Source organism: Filicampus tigris, chromosome 5 (assembly GCF_054856515.1).
Source record: "Filicampus tigris isolate MCC_2025a chromosome 5, RoL_Ftig_1.0, whole genome shotgun sequence".
Taxonomy (NCBI): domain Eukaryota; kingdom Metazoa; phylum Chordata; class Actinopteri; order Syngnathiformes; family Syngnathidae; genus Filicampus; species Filicampus tigris.
This window is the reverse complement of record NC_141221.1, coordinates 7,422,645-7,438,433: the sequence shown is the minus strand read 5'-3', so window position 1 is coordinate 7,438,433 and position 15,789 is coordinate 7,422,645. Positions and strand designations below refer to the sequence as shown.

At 41.0% G+C, this 15,789-nt stretch overlaps 2 long non-coding RNA genes across 2 annotated transcripts in view; one reads left to right on the top strand and one right to left on the bottom strand.

The window, feature by feature from the left end:
• Window positions 1-1,590: 1,590 nt before the first annotated feature.
• LOC147147105 (uncharacterized) lies at window positions 1,591-3,705 on the top strand. Its single transcript, XR_015086872.1, has 2 exons — window positions 1,591-1,951; window positions 3,220-3,705. It is a non-coding gene; the product is annotated as an uncharacterized LOC147147105 (long non-coding RNA).
• A 2,512-nt stretch (window positions 3,706-6,217) lies between these two features.
• The window catches only part of LOC147147104 (uncharacterized), a 48,635-nt gene continuing 39,063 nt past the window's right edge, over window positions 6,218-15,789 (bottom strand). The window contains exon 4 of the long non-coding RNA XR_015086885.1: window positions 6,218-6,277. This is a non-coding gene — a long non-coding RNA (uncharacterized LOC147147104). The remainder of the gene's footprint in view (window positions 6,278-15,789) is intronic.

Genomic DNA, 15,789 nt, shown 5'->3' with positions numbered 1-15,789 from the left:
TTTTCACCAATGCTACTGGGGGGGCCACATAAGACCACGCACTTCCTTACCAGATGTTTGACAAAAATGACATTTTAAATGGGGACAAAATCGGCGCATATGTGCAAAATATGTTCTCTTGAACTATTTCATTTTTGATAATACATTTTTCAATGCGTGCAAAAAAGATCCACTATCCTAACCCAACAACAAAGGGTTTGAAACAACCAAACAACCACGTACTATATTTTTTTCCCAGTGCAAAGAGCTCTCTTGCATAAAAATTACAATTCAAGGACAGCACAAAACTCCTGAACAAGAAACCAACATTAAGTGTAAGAACTCATTTTGTGCATTTTTCACAAAATTCAACCACAACAAATTTGAATATTATTGTAGTGCTATACTGCATATCATTCCAAATCCACAAAAAAAGTATTAGGCCTACTGACGTAGTGTAGGGCAGTATAAGACGCAGTGAAAGTAAAAATAACCATCCACTAACCTTTTTTAATATAATAAGTATACAATAAATAATATACAATATAATAAAAAAATACTTGTATAGTTAATCAAGTAGGTTGTGGAAAACAAATTGAAATTCAGTTATTACACTTCCATTGTCTTTTAACAAAGATAAATATGATAAAAGGACCTTTTTTAAAGTAAAAAAAAAACATGCATTCAGTTAGGGAAAACTGATTTTCTACATGCTAATCAGCGGACATTCTAGTTACTCTTTTTCAGTAGATTTTGTACTCAATAGGATCGTGGGTGACCATGAATCTAGCCCAGAACCTTTGATTTATTAATTTCAAGTCTTTATTCAACCTAACATGCGTGTTTTGAAATGCGGGAGGAATCCACAATACTTGAAGAAAACCCACAAAAGCGCGGGGAGGAGAACACAACGCGCAAACTCGAGATTCAAACCCAGAACCTCAGAACTGTGAGGTAGCCCGCCAACCACTGACACACTGCGCTTCCCCGATCGGTTATTAACGGAAATTAAAATGCAACATATGGTTTTTCCTTGCAGCACAGCCCCGCCTTCAAGTCTTTTTGCATGTTACTGTAGTCTGATAGCTCTGCTGGCATTGAATTAGCATAAAAGAGTGTAGGATGGCCGCTTCGGGGGAAGCTCCTGTTTCGAGTCGTCTTTGATGCGCGCATTTACAAAGGCTTGGCAGAGTAGAACAGTAGGAGTCCCCGCGCCTGCCCTGTAATACAAGGAAACTGTAATTAGAGAGAACCGGAACGCTTTGACATGTCGGATTGTCTCTTGAGGAAGTTCAAAGCCGAGTGGTCGCAGACGCGCCGAGCGTTTGAGGTGATGTTTGGTCACGTGACGGATTGCATTTGACTCGATTGTGCAGCATCCGGGACAATGGAGGGAGGCCGCAGAAGAGACTGCTGATAAAAACACACAGTTCAGCGTAAAACCATGCATCACTCAATTTCAGTGAAACACACGCTTGACAGTAAAAACTCTATCACAGCTTCCTGTTACGGCCCATAATACTCAAGAAATGCTGATAGTGCTGCAACTGCGTCCTTCCATTAATCCCTTGTGTTGTAAGAGTCTGACTCATTAATTCCTTTCCATCAAGATCTCCTCCCGGACTAACTGCAATCTCGGCAGCGTTCTGAGGAATAATCGACATGACCGTGGACACAGTGGGAAATTAGCTTTTTTTTTTTGAGACGGACTGGAAACAGACTTTTCCACAAACCAAAAAAAGATGCAATTTGAATTTTTTGTAACGCATGTCATGTCATTCCAGCACTTGCATACGCTCACTGCGTGAGCCCTTCAGGAGAACCGTTGGTTTACACACGCGTATGGATTAAAAAGAATCGGGAGGGCAGGAAAAAATGAGCCATGTCATTGCGGAACTTGTGCACTTTTCTAAATGCGTCAAGTTCCTCTCTTGGAGTTTCGAGGTTAAAATTAACGAGGTCACAGTGAGAGGTAAGCAAGGATGCGTGCATGGTTGAAAATCACTGGTGAGCTGTAGCTTAGCCCAGGTGATGTTTGCACGAGAGGTGCAGAGCACAAAAAGACGGCCATGCACATTCACCCCTAAGGACATTCTAGGTTCCCCCAATGCCTAAAACGGTTTTGGAACGTGGCTGGAAGCTGGAGAATCACAAGACAACGCTCGCAGGCACCATGCAAACCTCATGCAGATTCAAACCCCAAACTTTAGAATTGGGAGACGGACGTGCTTATCACATTCTCCAAAAATATTATCAGTATTTCGTAACTTTGAGTACATGAAGTAAAACTGCAAATATGTGGTAAAGAATTGTGAAAGAATTGAGGTAGACTGGGTGGAACAACTAACAAACACAAACACTGACTTTACAACTATAACATTATAATTTGTTGCTTTTAAGATCATCTTTAATAATGCACAGGAAACTAGTTAACTACATTTAAATTCATTGCTTATCGTTTACATACTTTCAAAGGTGCTAATACTTTGGTTAGCAACAATATTCAAATGGGCGCAGCGGTCAAATATTTAATGACCATGTGTGAATAAGAACGTCTACCCACTGTGTTATGAACAGCAGTTTTTTTTTTTTCCTGATGGGCAAATTATACACCATAATTTTCAGACTATAAGTCGCAACCAGACAAAAATGTATCATGAAGACGAAAAAAACGTAGATAAGTAGATAAACAAACAATGAGATAGCTTGCAGACTAGATTGCATCAGATTGCATGTATGGGACATACTGCTGCACATTCACTGATGACTCACGCATAGCGAGGGTATTACCCATCACAACAGACGGTACACCTGCACAATGTAATACAATACGGCAGCCTGGATCAGGGGTCAACAACCGTGCTCTCATTTCTTTATTTTTAATATCTGGCAAATTTTAAATCTTTTCTATGAAAGACAAAAAAAAATGTTTTCAGAGTTATTCTTTGTTGTAAGTTCTTCTATATGTACCTCTTTTGTTGGTTTTCCTTTAATGTTAATAAGCACACAATGATATGCAGATGTGTACTTATATAAATGTTTATAGACAAATTAACCAATTTATAGTCGAGACAGAGATTTGGAGGTGGGCACTCTTCTTCCTAGTGGGGTGGAACAGAAAATAATTGAGAAGCACTGAGCTTTATTCAAGAGTAACACATACTGAACAACCACATTCACATTCACACTTAGGAACAATTCAATGTATATTCTTCAAACAACATGCATATTTTTGCGTAGGAGGAAACGGGGCTGCATAGAGAGAGCTGGCAAAGTCAACGCGGAAAGGCCCCAGACGGGATTCCGGAACCTCTGACTGTGTGGCAGACGTGCTAACCACATGCTCCACTGCGCCTGGAACAGACCGTGTTGAACCTCAGACGTTCCTCAATATATTCCTTTTTGGAGTGCTCCACTCATAAGTTACAACCCTTTAAACTTTCCAGGAGCACTATATGGGAGGTGGAAAGCCGTGGGCGAGTTGCTAAAAAAGTGGCCTGTGAGTAAAGGGCCCCCACGTTTGATTCCTCTAACTCCCCCGTTTGCTTCCTGGACATGGAGAAACTACTCACTGCTCCTGTGTGTCATTATTAGCATGTGCTTTGGAGGTCAGTTATATCTCATGCATTGTAAATTAGTCTTAAAAAGAGTAACAAACCCACATTGATTCGAACTGCTACCCTTCAGGCTAATAGAGATAGCAATAAATGTATTCTGTTAATGTTTCTACAGCCTGCAACTGATTTTTCTCATCGCTGCTCAGACACGCTGTCGTCTGCAACAGGTTTCCAGTTAAAGCTAGAAATAGACATCTCACAACATGTTTTGTTCCTTTGTCCCTCTTTAAACAAAAAGCCTTTTAGTGCTGAGAGTGAAAAAAAAAAAAACACCGGATGACTGGATCCCACCCTCAGTTGGCTGCAAAACAAGTCTGCACTCTTACTCACAGTCACGTTACCGCACTGATGACGTCACGGTCCTTGCCTGGCTAAAAATACAATGCGGACTTTGTGATTCGCTCGCCACATTCATGTCAGGCAGTCCAAAAAAAGACCCGCGGTTCTAAAAATAGACCAGAAACAATAGGTTAGGACTTGCGTTATTAAGGAGTTCAGGCCTTGCTGAGATTATGGATTGCCAGGGGAGACACAGAGGCGTTGTTGTCGCTGCTGACGTGCCACTTGTGGTCACAATGACTGTGTAGAAATTAGCGCTGATCTTTTTTGCTTGTGCAGGGAAATCCAGCAACAAAGGAAGCAACACACATTTTTGCCCTGCTTCAATCCGATTCCACACCAAAGTTTTTGCTATTTATAGGGTGAGGGGATTTTTGGGAAAAAAAAAAAAAAAAGGTGAAACCCCCATCTGCTGTAAGCTTTGATGCGTCCTTTTCACCCTGAGTTATTGCTTTCAAAAGAATTTCCTCTTTCTTCTTTTACAAACGTGCTGAATGTGTTCCAGACACTCCTTCCGCTTGGATTCTGTGTCGTGCTCCCAAATGTTTGTGTTTCCTGCTCAGGGCTTGATCCCCTTTGGCCCCCCTGACCTTTACACAAACAGGAAGAGGCGCTAAATGAATATGTTTTAACAAACCCACTTGCATAATCCTGCTCAATCCCATATTTTTGCCCCCGTCCAACCCTCCCCACTTTCCAATCCTTGATTAATGCCTTAAAAGGCACCAGCATATGGGTAGCCTATCAGATAAGGGTGCGCACACGCAAACCAGGATTAAAGGTGCAACCGCGGTGGCTTTATTACTCATTAAGTAGAAATCCGATGATGGGGTCGTTGGTATTTGCAGATGTGATGTAGCGATTAGCACCCTCCAGATGTTCCTTCTAATGTATTTTCTGCAGCAAAACAATTGCTTATTATTCACTTGACCGTGTTTGCGTGCAAATAGCACTTTGGACTACTACTACTAAATTATAATTTACTTCTAATTGGTAGTATAATTGGTACTAATTATTTATCTTTGCATGCCGGGCTGATGAATGGCGTTTAAAGGTCACTTGAACTCGCTGACATTTGAGGCAAGGAAGATTTGAGGTTTACGGTTTACTTTGAAGTGAGATGACTGGTCGGAGATGAGAGCAACTCTATTCCAGTTTCAGTTTAATGATAGTGATTTGACCCTGGATCAGATCATGTTTTAATTTCCATTAAATGGGGAGGTTACAGTTTTTCTTTTCTTTTTTTGTTTTTTAAAGTGGAAGTAAAACCTAAAATTTTCTTTGCAATATGTTCTACGCGCCTGCGCTAGTCCAAACATGGCCTGGTGTTTAATATTGCGTTTGTGGAATATGAGTTGAGCAGCTAAATCTTCCCGTTTTTAGCCATCTCAGGTGGCGGCCATTTTGCCACTTCTGTTGACTGAAAATGAAGAAAATGAAAATGAGCCCTGAGCAACTGTTATGCCAGGCCAACACAATCACGGCTCACCTGTTGTCTGAAGCTGAGTTAAATTTTACTGCTGGTTTTAAAACTGAAAACTGTCTTTCTTGTTTAATTCTTACTTTTTCAAAATATTAAGTCCGAGGTCAACCAGCATTTTTAAATGAGTTGTGATCTCTGAGCCCCACTTTAATATGATCTCTTTAATTGCAGGTTTACCTAATTAACGGCCCACTGAGTGTACTATATTCAATTCCCAAACATCACCCATAAATCACAAACTTTCTTTTTTTTAAAAAAGGTATATTTTATTGTCTTTGACAATCCTTACAGTACACAAGGACTAACCGAGGAACCTATACATTGTCCCCACACAACAACCATTTGCCCATCATTTCCCTTGATCACCAGGGCTTTACATTTGTACACTATAATAAAGACAATATCAATAAAAAAATTTTAACAGGAACTAAATTCAATAATACCAATAAAATAATCAAAATAATCAGAGGAGGTCAAAAAATTAGTAAAGCTTTAAACCAGGGTGTTGTAAATAGTGTCTTTTCCCCCAACAAAACATTTTAGGCACATTCTAAACAAAATCCGATCTAGGTTCCCTAATATATAACAACCATCGTTTCCAGACCTTAAAATCACCAGTGTTGACTTTCTGCTACCTTGCAGCAGTTGTGCATTAGGATCTCAGTGGTGTCCCGTTGAGACTATCGGTGGCGGGCCTGACTACGAAACATGTCTGCAGCCTTGGCCAATTCAGCGGGTGCAGTGCACATGCATGAGCGTTCCAACCACATCAGACGTTTTCCTTTTCATCTTTGTCCACATAATGTGTTTCCTCCACCGCCCTTTATTTTCCTCTGTAGGTTTGTCCCAGCGAAATTACCTGCGGCACATTTATATCTGCTTTTATTGCCGGCTTGCGCCTCAGAGCCACGCTCGCCTGAGGCTAAGAGCATGTCAGCGCTGCCAGCACAGATTGGAGAGAAGGGAAGGGAGTGAGGTGCACTGGAGGAACAAAGGTTGTCTTTGGCCGCTTTGTAACAGAGAACCTTAGCAGCTGTGCGGCGGCAAGCTATTTGCAGTAGGGATGAGTGATCGTTCAAAACACGAACGAGTGCGAACATCATTTGCTCTGCACGTGTCAGTCGCCTTTAACTGGTAATCAAAGCTAATGACCAAACCAGTATGGTAGACTGAGGACCTCAACTTGGCAGTAATGTCATTTTTCAATTATTTCCAACAAGTGAAGCTGAGAACAGTCAAGCATGCTGTGTCCATAGTATATTTGTGACTAAATCACTGCTGGTCATTTATCAGTCAAGTAGATATGGTATTGGAACTTTTGAGGATACAAGGCAACAAATTATACAGAGCTGGGCATATCGCCTATGTGACGGACTGGTCCGCCTATCCGCCTATGACGGATGCCCATTTTCGAGGTGGTATACGGGAAACTTAAAAAACTAGTCGAACTAAGCATAGTCGGAAGCCCTTTTTTTTTTCCCGTCTATGTAATCGGCTATTCGGACACTGAAAAAAAAAAAAAAAAAATCAACGCTAACGGAAGCCTGTTTAAAATCACAGGCGGGACCGGCCTATAGGTGGGTACTATTTTATTTACAAAATGGCGGATAAAGGGACAGCGGAAGGGTACTTCGGCTGTTAGCGGAAGGCAATAAACCGACTGCAAATTTTTGGGTAAAATGCCCAGCTCTGAAAATAAACATACAGAACATGCTCTTGTTTTCTTACTTACATGATGTGTCTCATCACTGGACTGATTGGGAGCGGGGGGCAGTTTTGGAGAGTAAAAACTTCTACTCCAAAGCACTGACGTGAAACCGGCGCATGATGCAAATGTTTGAGGAATGCTGTAATGTGTGGACAAAAATATGAATGAAATCACTGATGAACCGAATTCGACTTGATTTTCACCACATTATAGTTGATTGCAATTAAAAAAAAAAAACATTCCATCTCTAATCTGCGCAGGTTATGGATCAGCAGTAACCATAAATCTAGTCATGAGCATTGCAAATACCCTCCTTGAGGCCAATGGGTTTTCATATTCCTTCTGAGGTGAGACATATAGGCGGCCAAAATGAGGTCAGTGTGTCAGGTGGCGTCGATTTCATGTAGCATGTGCTTCGCGCACCAGAGCCACTCAGATTATTGCGGTCGCGCTGAAAAGCCTCCTTTCAACCGGCAGGCCGGTGACATCTCACGTCTCATTAACTCGCAGCCGACAGGTGAGAGCGCAGCTGCAAGAATCTGCATACATCTGTCAGAGGAGAGGCCAGCGAGAGTGTTCGGTGGCAACTGGCTTCATAAACACACATCGACTGCGGATGCATGAGATTCAAGACAAACAGTTCCATGTACATACAGCCCCGGGGGCTCAGTCAACATTCATGACCTCCCCATAATAGCATGATTAGTTAGCTCTGTTACACAATGTATTCCCAATTGAAATATGAGAGTAAGTTCAAGGTTTTTCTCATTTCTAAAATAACAAATTCGATTATACAATGGTGTGACAAAGTCTTGGGGCATCATTTACTTTGTTTAAATAACCCTTTTCACAACTGTCATATTGCCATATTGGAACAACAAATAGGTGGACAGAGAGGATTTCGCAAAACAATATAAAAAAAAATAATTTCTACAAACCATAGTCAAAGACCCAATGACATTTTAGCTGGATATAGATGCAGTTTGTGTGTCGCTGACATTAATAGAACTGGCCAAGCCCTCAGAATCATGATACAAAATGTCAATTCTTCTTCCTCCCAAAAACAAGGAAGTAGAATGCCAACAAACAAAACTTGACAAGGACAACGTGCACCATTTTTGGCACCTAGCTCGTTTCTGATTGACCTGCTGCAAATTTGAAAAATAAGACCCACATCCGAACATTACGAACAACCATTACTGCTACACGGAAAAACAAAGCAAATTCATGAGGGAAAAATAGTTGGTATCACACAAGTGTTTTCTCACCTTCAATACAAAACGGATATGTAGGAAGTTGTTTTCTTTCCCAGTCGAGTGAGATCATATAATTGTTTCAAAATATATTATACATGTTTGAAGACAATTGCTGAAAACATGTAAAGACTGAGAACAATGTAGTACTTAATTATGGAGAATTGGCATTAAACTGTTTTCACCATATAAATTTTACGGATTTTTTTTTAGGCGTGGCTAAAACGGCGTCCAATGACACACTTAGGTGTCCGACATTACTAGACAACCCCCCTCCCACCACGCCACACACACACACTCTATAAGAATTTGGGTGCCTTCATTCAAAGCAGTGGTTATCCAGCACAATGGTGAGCTACTGGCCAATTTCTATCACTACAAGGGGAGTTGCTAGCTAGCTAGCTAGCTATGCCTACATGTCAAAAATGCAACTTAACACTGAATGCCACAATTTACACATCGGTGTTATTTAAATTCCCAAGTGAGGAGGTGACGCCACAGACAAGGATTAGCCATTTCTCTGGAGTGTTTTTCTTTCATTTGCACAAAGCTCAGCTGCACTGAGAAATATCCCTAAAACGCTTGACTTTTTGTCCTGCGTTTGGGTCCTAATTATCCTCTGGTAACTGACACACATCATAGTTACTTCTCTTTTCGTCCAACCGACTGTTTTCCTCCAGTGTCCACCATGGCCCAGCTGATAAATGAGATTTAGTTGTACCACTTCCTCCTTGACCTTGACAAATGGCGTCCTATCAGGCCTCAGTCCAACCACAGCTGGGCGTATGGGTCAGGGGTCGGAGTGAGTGAGATAACCACCTGCTGGAGCAGTCTGGAGCCCCCGATATATCTTGCGTTTTGCAAAGTGGGGGTTAATACGTTGCGGGGGCTGCTGACGTCTGCGTGTGCGTGCGGACATTTGGGAGATACTCTCAAAGAAATTCGGTGAAGGTCGCCTTTGTCCTGGAGCAATAAAACAAGCCAGCAGATGTTTGACTTCTGCATGATTATCAGTAGGTGTCTGAAAACAATCACGAGAAAGACCTCTGACAAATGACAAGAGGTGAACTATGTCAACTGGAGTAGCACATGGAAGAGTACAGGCTTCCACCATAGAGCCAAACTGTTAACAAAATCAGATCATAAATATATTTTTTGTGTCATTGTCAATCATCAGGCTAATTTAGGTTACCTTGCGACCTAAAGCCATGTTTCCACCAAGCGGTAAAATTCCAATCACCCTCGGGACAGTTCGGTTTGGTAAATGCTGAGCAGGGTTGATTTCACCAATGGTGCATGGCTGCACAATTAATAGTGTCACGTCACAATATTAGCAGCAGCAAAGCGTGTACTGTAACGTGATAAATAATTAAAGAAGAGCGACAACGTAATATTTTGTGGGCATGTTCTTTAAATAAGAAAAAGACAGCTTTGAATCCTCTCCACATTCATTTTCAAATATGTGTGAATGATCTGCTAAAAACGCTATTAATTTATGTCTGAGTCTGGTAATGTTGGTTACAATAAACATACTGAAGAAGCGTAATCAAGTTCATCATCCAAAGTGACACACGCGCAATAATGACCATATGTTCCATTATTCATGAATGAATGGTAACATACTCCTGCATTTGCACATTTTGTTTTCACATTTTATTTTCACAACATTTTATTTTCAAATGTTGGGTGGGTACTACAATACTTTTTTTTTTTTTTAATTCCTTTTTAAATTTTCTAAAGTTGAAAAAGTTACGTAAAAAGTGACATTTTATTTTATTACCAAATCATCTTGTATCAGTTTCTTTCTTTTTTTTTTTTTTTAAAGTGATGAGTGTAAATGTATCGCAACATAACATTTTCCTTGAACTGAAAAACAGGACTATTTCGATAAGATATTTAATGTGTATCATGCCGAGCTCAACCTTGCTTCAAGGTAACAACTCGTTAGAAGAAGGCAGACGGCAGCTGATTGATCTTCATGCGGATTGAACCACATCTTAACATGTATCTCCGCCTCCCCAAAAAAAAATGTGGTAACTGTATTTGCATACCAACTAACAAGCTTTGTGCTAGGTGGAGTACACAAAAGGTGGCGGTCCGATGCAGACAACTAAGGGTTGTGCTAAACACAACACATGCAGTAATTAGCCCCTCCTTTAACAAGTTTGCAAAATGATTAACCACCATTATCTTGTCAATGTATGATTCTCAAAAGGGGAAAAAAAGCCTTGACAGCCGCCGTTACTGTGCACCTCACCTGTAGTAATATCTGTCTTTAATTTTATCAGCCCCGCCCGTCCCTGTGCGGCTTTCAGAAAAGCCATTTTAGAACAACCGCCCAGATAAACGCACGGCAGCAAGTCCTTTCCAAGGAACCCCTGGGGTGAAGCGACAAAGAAGAACATCCTGACGTTTGTTCATGCAAATCGCTTCGGTGCAAGATGGCTAATCTGCTTTCGTGGAGTTGGCGAACCTCTTGCAAGAACGAACATATAACTGCCCGTGTTTGACTCGCGTTTTTCTACTGGAATGAACATTGACCCATTTTGTCAAGTGTTGCCTCAAGCTGACGGTTATGTGGAGCGCAGGTCGTTTGGTCGGGGGGGGGGGGGGGGGTTGTTTTCACACAACCGACACGTGTGTTGTTATCTGTGTCAGCATATTCCTGTTTGCGGGAACAGTTTAAGGAAGACCCTTTTCTGTCAAACCCATCAAACAGCAGCCCTCCAACATCAGTAGGCCCTTTCACGCTGCCTTCCTGGCAAATAAGCCCATCAGATGCATAACATTAGAGCCAGCATTTATTCACCTGTGCCTTTCAGACAGAACAGCCAAAGCGTGACATTGCAGTGTCTGTGGTGCGCATTAACACGGCTGTTGCTGCTTTCGCGCATTTACGTGATTAGATGCATTCTCGACATCAGCGCCAGCATCCAGGACAGAGATGACAACAAAAAGGGACACGGGAAACTTCACACTCTGGTAGCCCGTTACATACTGGCAGCGGTCCTTAATGGGAGATCAAGCCAAACATATTTTTTTCAAGAATATTTTCTATGCGGACCCCACTAGTTGAAGCACGGCATTCTGATTAATATTGCTTTTGTGGAATATGAGTTATGCCGCAAAATCCACCCCTTTTTAGCCATCTCTGGGGGCGGCCATTTTGTCACTTCTGTCGACTGAAAATGACATCACAAATACTCAGGGCTCAGGTAACGACCAATCACGGCTTAGCTTCAGAAAATGATGTCACAGTCATATCAGAGCTTTTAACTGCAGGCCCAAAGCTAAGGCGGGGGGAGTCATTGTTTCGTACGTTTGTCTGATCGGTGTGCCAGTCACTACACTGTATGCACTGTAGATTTGTGGTTGAACCGATTAGTCAACTATTTGACATGACAACTCCTCAACGTGCTTGAAGTGGTCTAATTGCCAATCACGTGTTCTTGGCATTTTGTCTTCCAAACCGACAATTTACAGAAGACTACCCCGTCTTCATACAATATATCTGCACTGGTCCCGGAATACAAAAGTAAAATGATGTTGGATGAGAATAGGTGTTAGCCTCGCTAGCTTTGGCTCGTCGCTAGTTTTAATAGATTAATATCATTCCTCAGGATTGGTGATGAGGAACAAGGCCAGAACCTGAAAATAAAACTTCTCCTTTGTTGCTTTGTCGGTTGATCATTTCACTGCTCTACAAAGCTTTAAAATCTGGCAGCGGCAGCAGACGGGTGAGTTGAAAGTCGTCTCTCTGGAACGAGATGAGACACGCCGGTTTGTCAAATGCGCACGACTGTCACTGATTACAACATCTATAATTGGCGCAATAGTGTTAGTTTCATTTAGTAATCTTTTTTTTTTTTTTTTTTATCATTTGTTTGTAAGCCTGTCTGAAATATATCTTCATGTAAAAACGTTCCATGACACGAAGAAACGTTGCGGACCCCCCTGTACTGTTCTGAAAAGTTATCAACAACATCATCAATTTATCGACTTCGACTCGATTTTGAATTGCGATTTTGACTCCTTATCATCAACTACAAAAAATCTTTAGTCATTCAACCCAAATTGTTGGTAATGCTCTTTTTTTGAAATGTACAACATCATAGTTTATTGCATTTTTTTTTTTTGTGGACTCCAAGTCAGGCTTGTGGACCTCAGTTTGAGAACCACTACCTTACACACAAGACAGAAACCCCGGGAAAAGCCGTGAAGAAGCTAGCTCTGATGGCCAGTGTTAAAGGGGCTACTGACACCTGACCTCATAAATGCTCTTTCTGGATGAATGAACAACAATTCCCACAGACAATCCAACATCTTGTAGAGTCTTCCCAGCAGAGTGGAAGATGTTACAGGGGGTCCTCAGTTTACGACGGCACTGACATATGGTGTTGCGGGTTAACCAACAGCGCACAATTAAGTAATTTGCGCCGCAAGTAAGCATGCTCAGTTACTTACTGATTTCCATCTGATTGTTTTATATTCAGGGCCCACTATTTTCCATACAAATACAGTAATTATGATTTCACAACTGCCTCAGCAGCCTTGGTTATATGTATCGTGGTTAAGTGTCCAAATACCTTTGTCTGTAATTTAAAATTAGGAGATGTAGCCAGACAGCAAAAAAAAATCTGCATGGTCAGGGGAATTTCCTGAGCATCTATTATGAAATTTAGCATAGTACGTCTGTACTCCCACATTCACTCACTCACATGCTAATCCTCCAGTGGTGCGTGCTAACAAAGATAATGAGCTACTTATCAGATGGTTAGCTGTGGGATTAATTGCTCGGTCAGTGTTATTCAAACACGGCACCCTGAAGACACCCTGCCGGGACGCACGGCTTGGCTCGTCTGTGCAGCATGGCGAGCTGTCGTGAAGCTCATTATCATGACTGGATGTGGACACACACATGCGCGCACGCACACACACACACACACACACGCACGCAATTGAAGTGACTTTAAACTATGTCGCTGCTTTCCAGCCTTCACAGTTGAGCAGATTTACCGTAAAAGGCAACTCATTGCAGAAAGTAAAAATGTACTTGAAGGAGAGGATTGACCGTAAACGCGACCTGCTGCGAGTGGTAAATGTAGCCTGGGCTCTCGTGCATTATTTATGACTCGCTGTCCTTAAAAAATGTGCAACCAAGTGCAGTCATCTCATAGGAACATTTGCAGCCCGAGGGCCTTGCAATGAGGTTTGCCACATGCATTTGCATCCATAGGATTGTTTGTTTCAGACAAAGCTCTATTGATTTTAAATGACATCAGACACAAGTAGGTTGCTAGCCACTTCTCCGCCTGTCACAATCCAACTCATCTTCTTTCGGCTTTCGGGGATTATTCTTGTTCTGTGTCAGTACACAAACTATTCATTTGGAATGACATCCAATCCAAGATGCTTGACATAGTTGGGCTCAAAGGTCATTCCAGAACATGCGGTCAGTGATTTTACTGGCTGCTAATCCGCGACAGCACATTGTCCAGAGTCAAATTTTAGAGTAATAAGAATGTTGTATTCATGAAAATGTAATTAGTCGGCATGTGTTCCTCCACAATAACGCTGTTCGTTCACACTCTCGCTTTGAAGTGGAAGTTAACCCAAACATTTTTTTCAAGAATATGTTCTATGCAGGTCCACTAGTTGAAAAAAGGCATTCTGATTAATATTGCATTTGTGGAATATGAGTCAAGCAGCAAAATCCACCCGCTTTAGCCATCTCAGGGTGCGGCCATTTTGTCACTTCTGTCAACTGAAAATGACATCACACACCTTCAGGGCTCAGATAATGACCAATCATGGCTCAGCTTCAGAGAACAGATGAGCTGTGATTGGCCGTTACCTGAGCAACTGTGATGTCATTTTCAGTGGACAGAATGACAAAATGGCCGCGCCCTGAGATGGCTAAAAACGGGGTGGATTTTGCTGCTTGACTCATATTCCACAAACACAATATTAATCAGAATGCCTTGATTCAACTAGTGGATCAGCATAGAACATAGAATTGAAAAAAATATGTTTGGATTGACTTCCCTTTAATGATTTTCAAGCGATCGCTTTTATGGGTTTTGACAGTATTCAGGCAAGTCCGAATTATTTTTTTTCAGTTTAACTACATAGTGACTTTTCGGTGTGGTACATTTCGACATTTTGCCAATTTCATATCTGTTGCTCCCACAGAAAAGACAATACAGGGTGTTTCATAAGTCTCTGTCATGTTACAAAAACTCTTATCTTGGGAACTGGCAATGATAGCAAGATATAACCGGTTTCCCTTCAGGGGAAATCTTCAAGTTTTCTGCTGCAGTGGGCTTGTCAGGCCAATCTTACGTCACAATGAATGTTTTCACTTTTTGAGTAATATGTGGTTTGCACCGATTTCATTGCTATTTACTGATATTGCCGTTCACTGGGAAGGTTTTGTGTCTTACGAGTTTGTTGAAAATGACTCGTGGACACATGTTCAACGCAGATTTCGGATAACATTTTCAAAGCGTTTGTTAAGAAATGGAATATCGTTTCGTTGTATGTCGTGTAACCAAAGGTTTGCCTATTGAACATTGGTGAAAAAATTAATATAGAATTCATTTCTTGGATTTGTGTGTTCAATATTTTGCTCCAGAATGTATGATCAATACCTACCCAACTTGAATATACGTAAATTAGGTTTTCATATTCAACAGTCATTGAGATATAATGTAACGTAAAGTGACACAAACTTATGAAACACCCTGTATATGCTTTTGTTTGTAAGTGTTGCTGCTCTGTGTGTGTTAAAGTAGCAGTAATTTGAAGTCGTTTCACTTTTTCGTTTATATGTCTCTATAGTGCAGATTTTCACCTATTGTGCAATGAAAAGGTGTTCACTGTAATTCTATTCATAATTCTATTCTAGTCATCAACATAAAATTTGACCAGTGGAACAACTGTTGCACCCAATCTCATTCCATATTAAGAAACATTAAAGGCACAGGCAACTTTTAAATCACATTCGAACATTCTCAACTGCCATATGTGTGAAAAGAACATAATTAACATTAATGCATCAAAGCAACGAGTCATCACAATGAATGACAAAGGCGTCATGCTAAGTGATGTTGTTGGCTGGCCTCGCGGATTTTCAGCATTCTTAATTATCACCTCAGTGTAAAAAGGCAAGGCAAGTTTATTTGTATAGCACATTTCACGCACAAGACAACTCAAAGTGCATTACATAAAACGTCAAAAGCATTACAGAAAGAGAAATAAAACATTAAGAATTACACAAATAAAATTAATGATTAAATGCAAAATAAATAAATAAATTAACAAATAGAAAGAACTTGTTTACCGTCCTGTAAAGAATACAACAAAAATGGACTGACGTAACATTTGGTAAGAAGTGATAACACATATGGA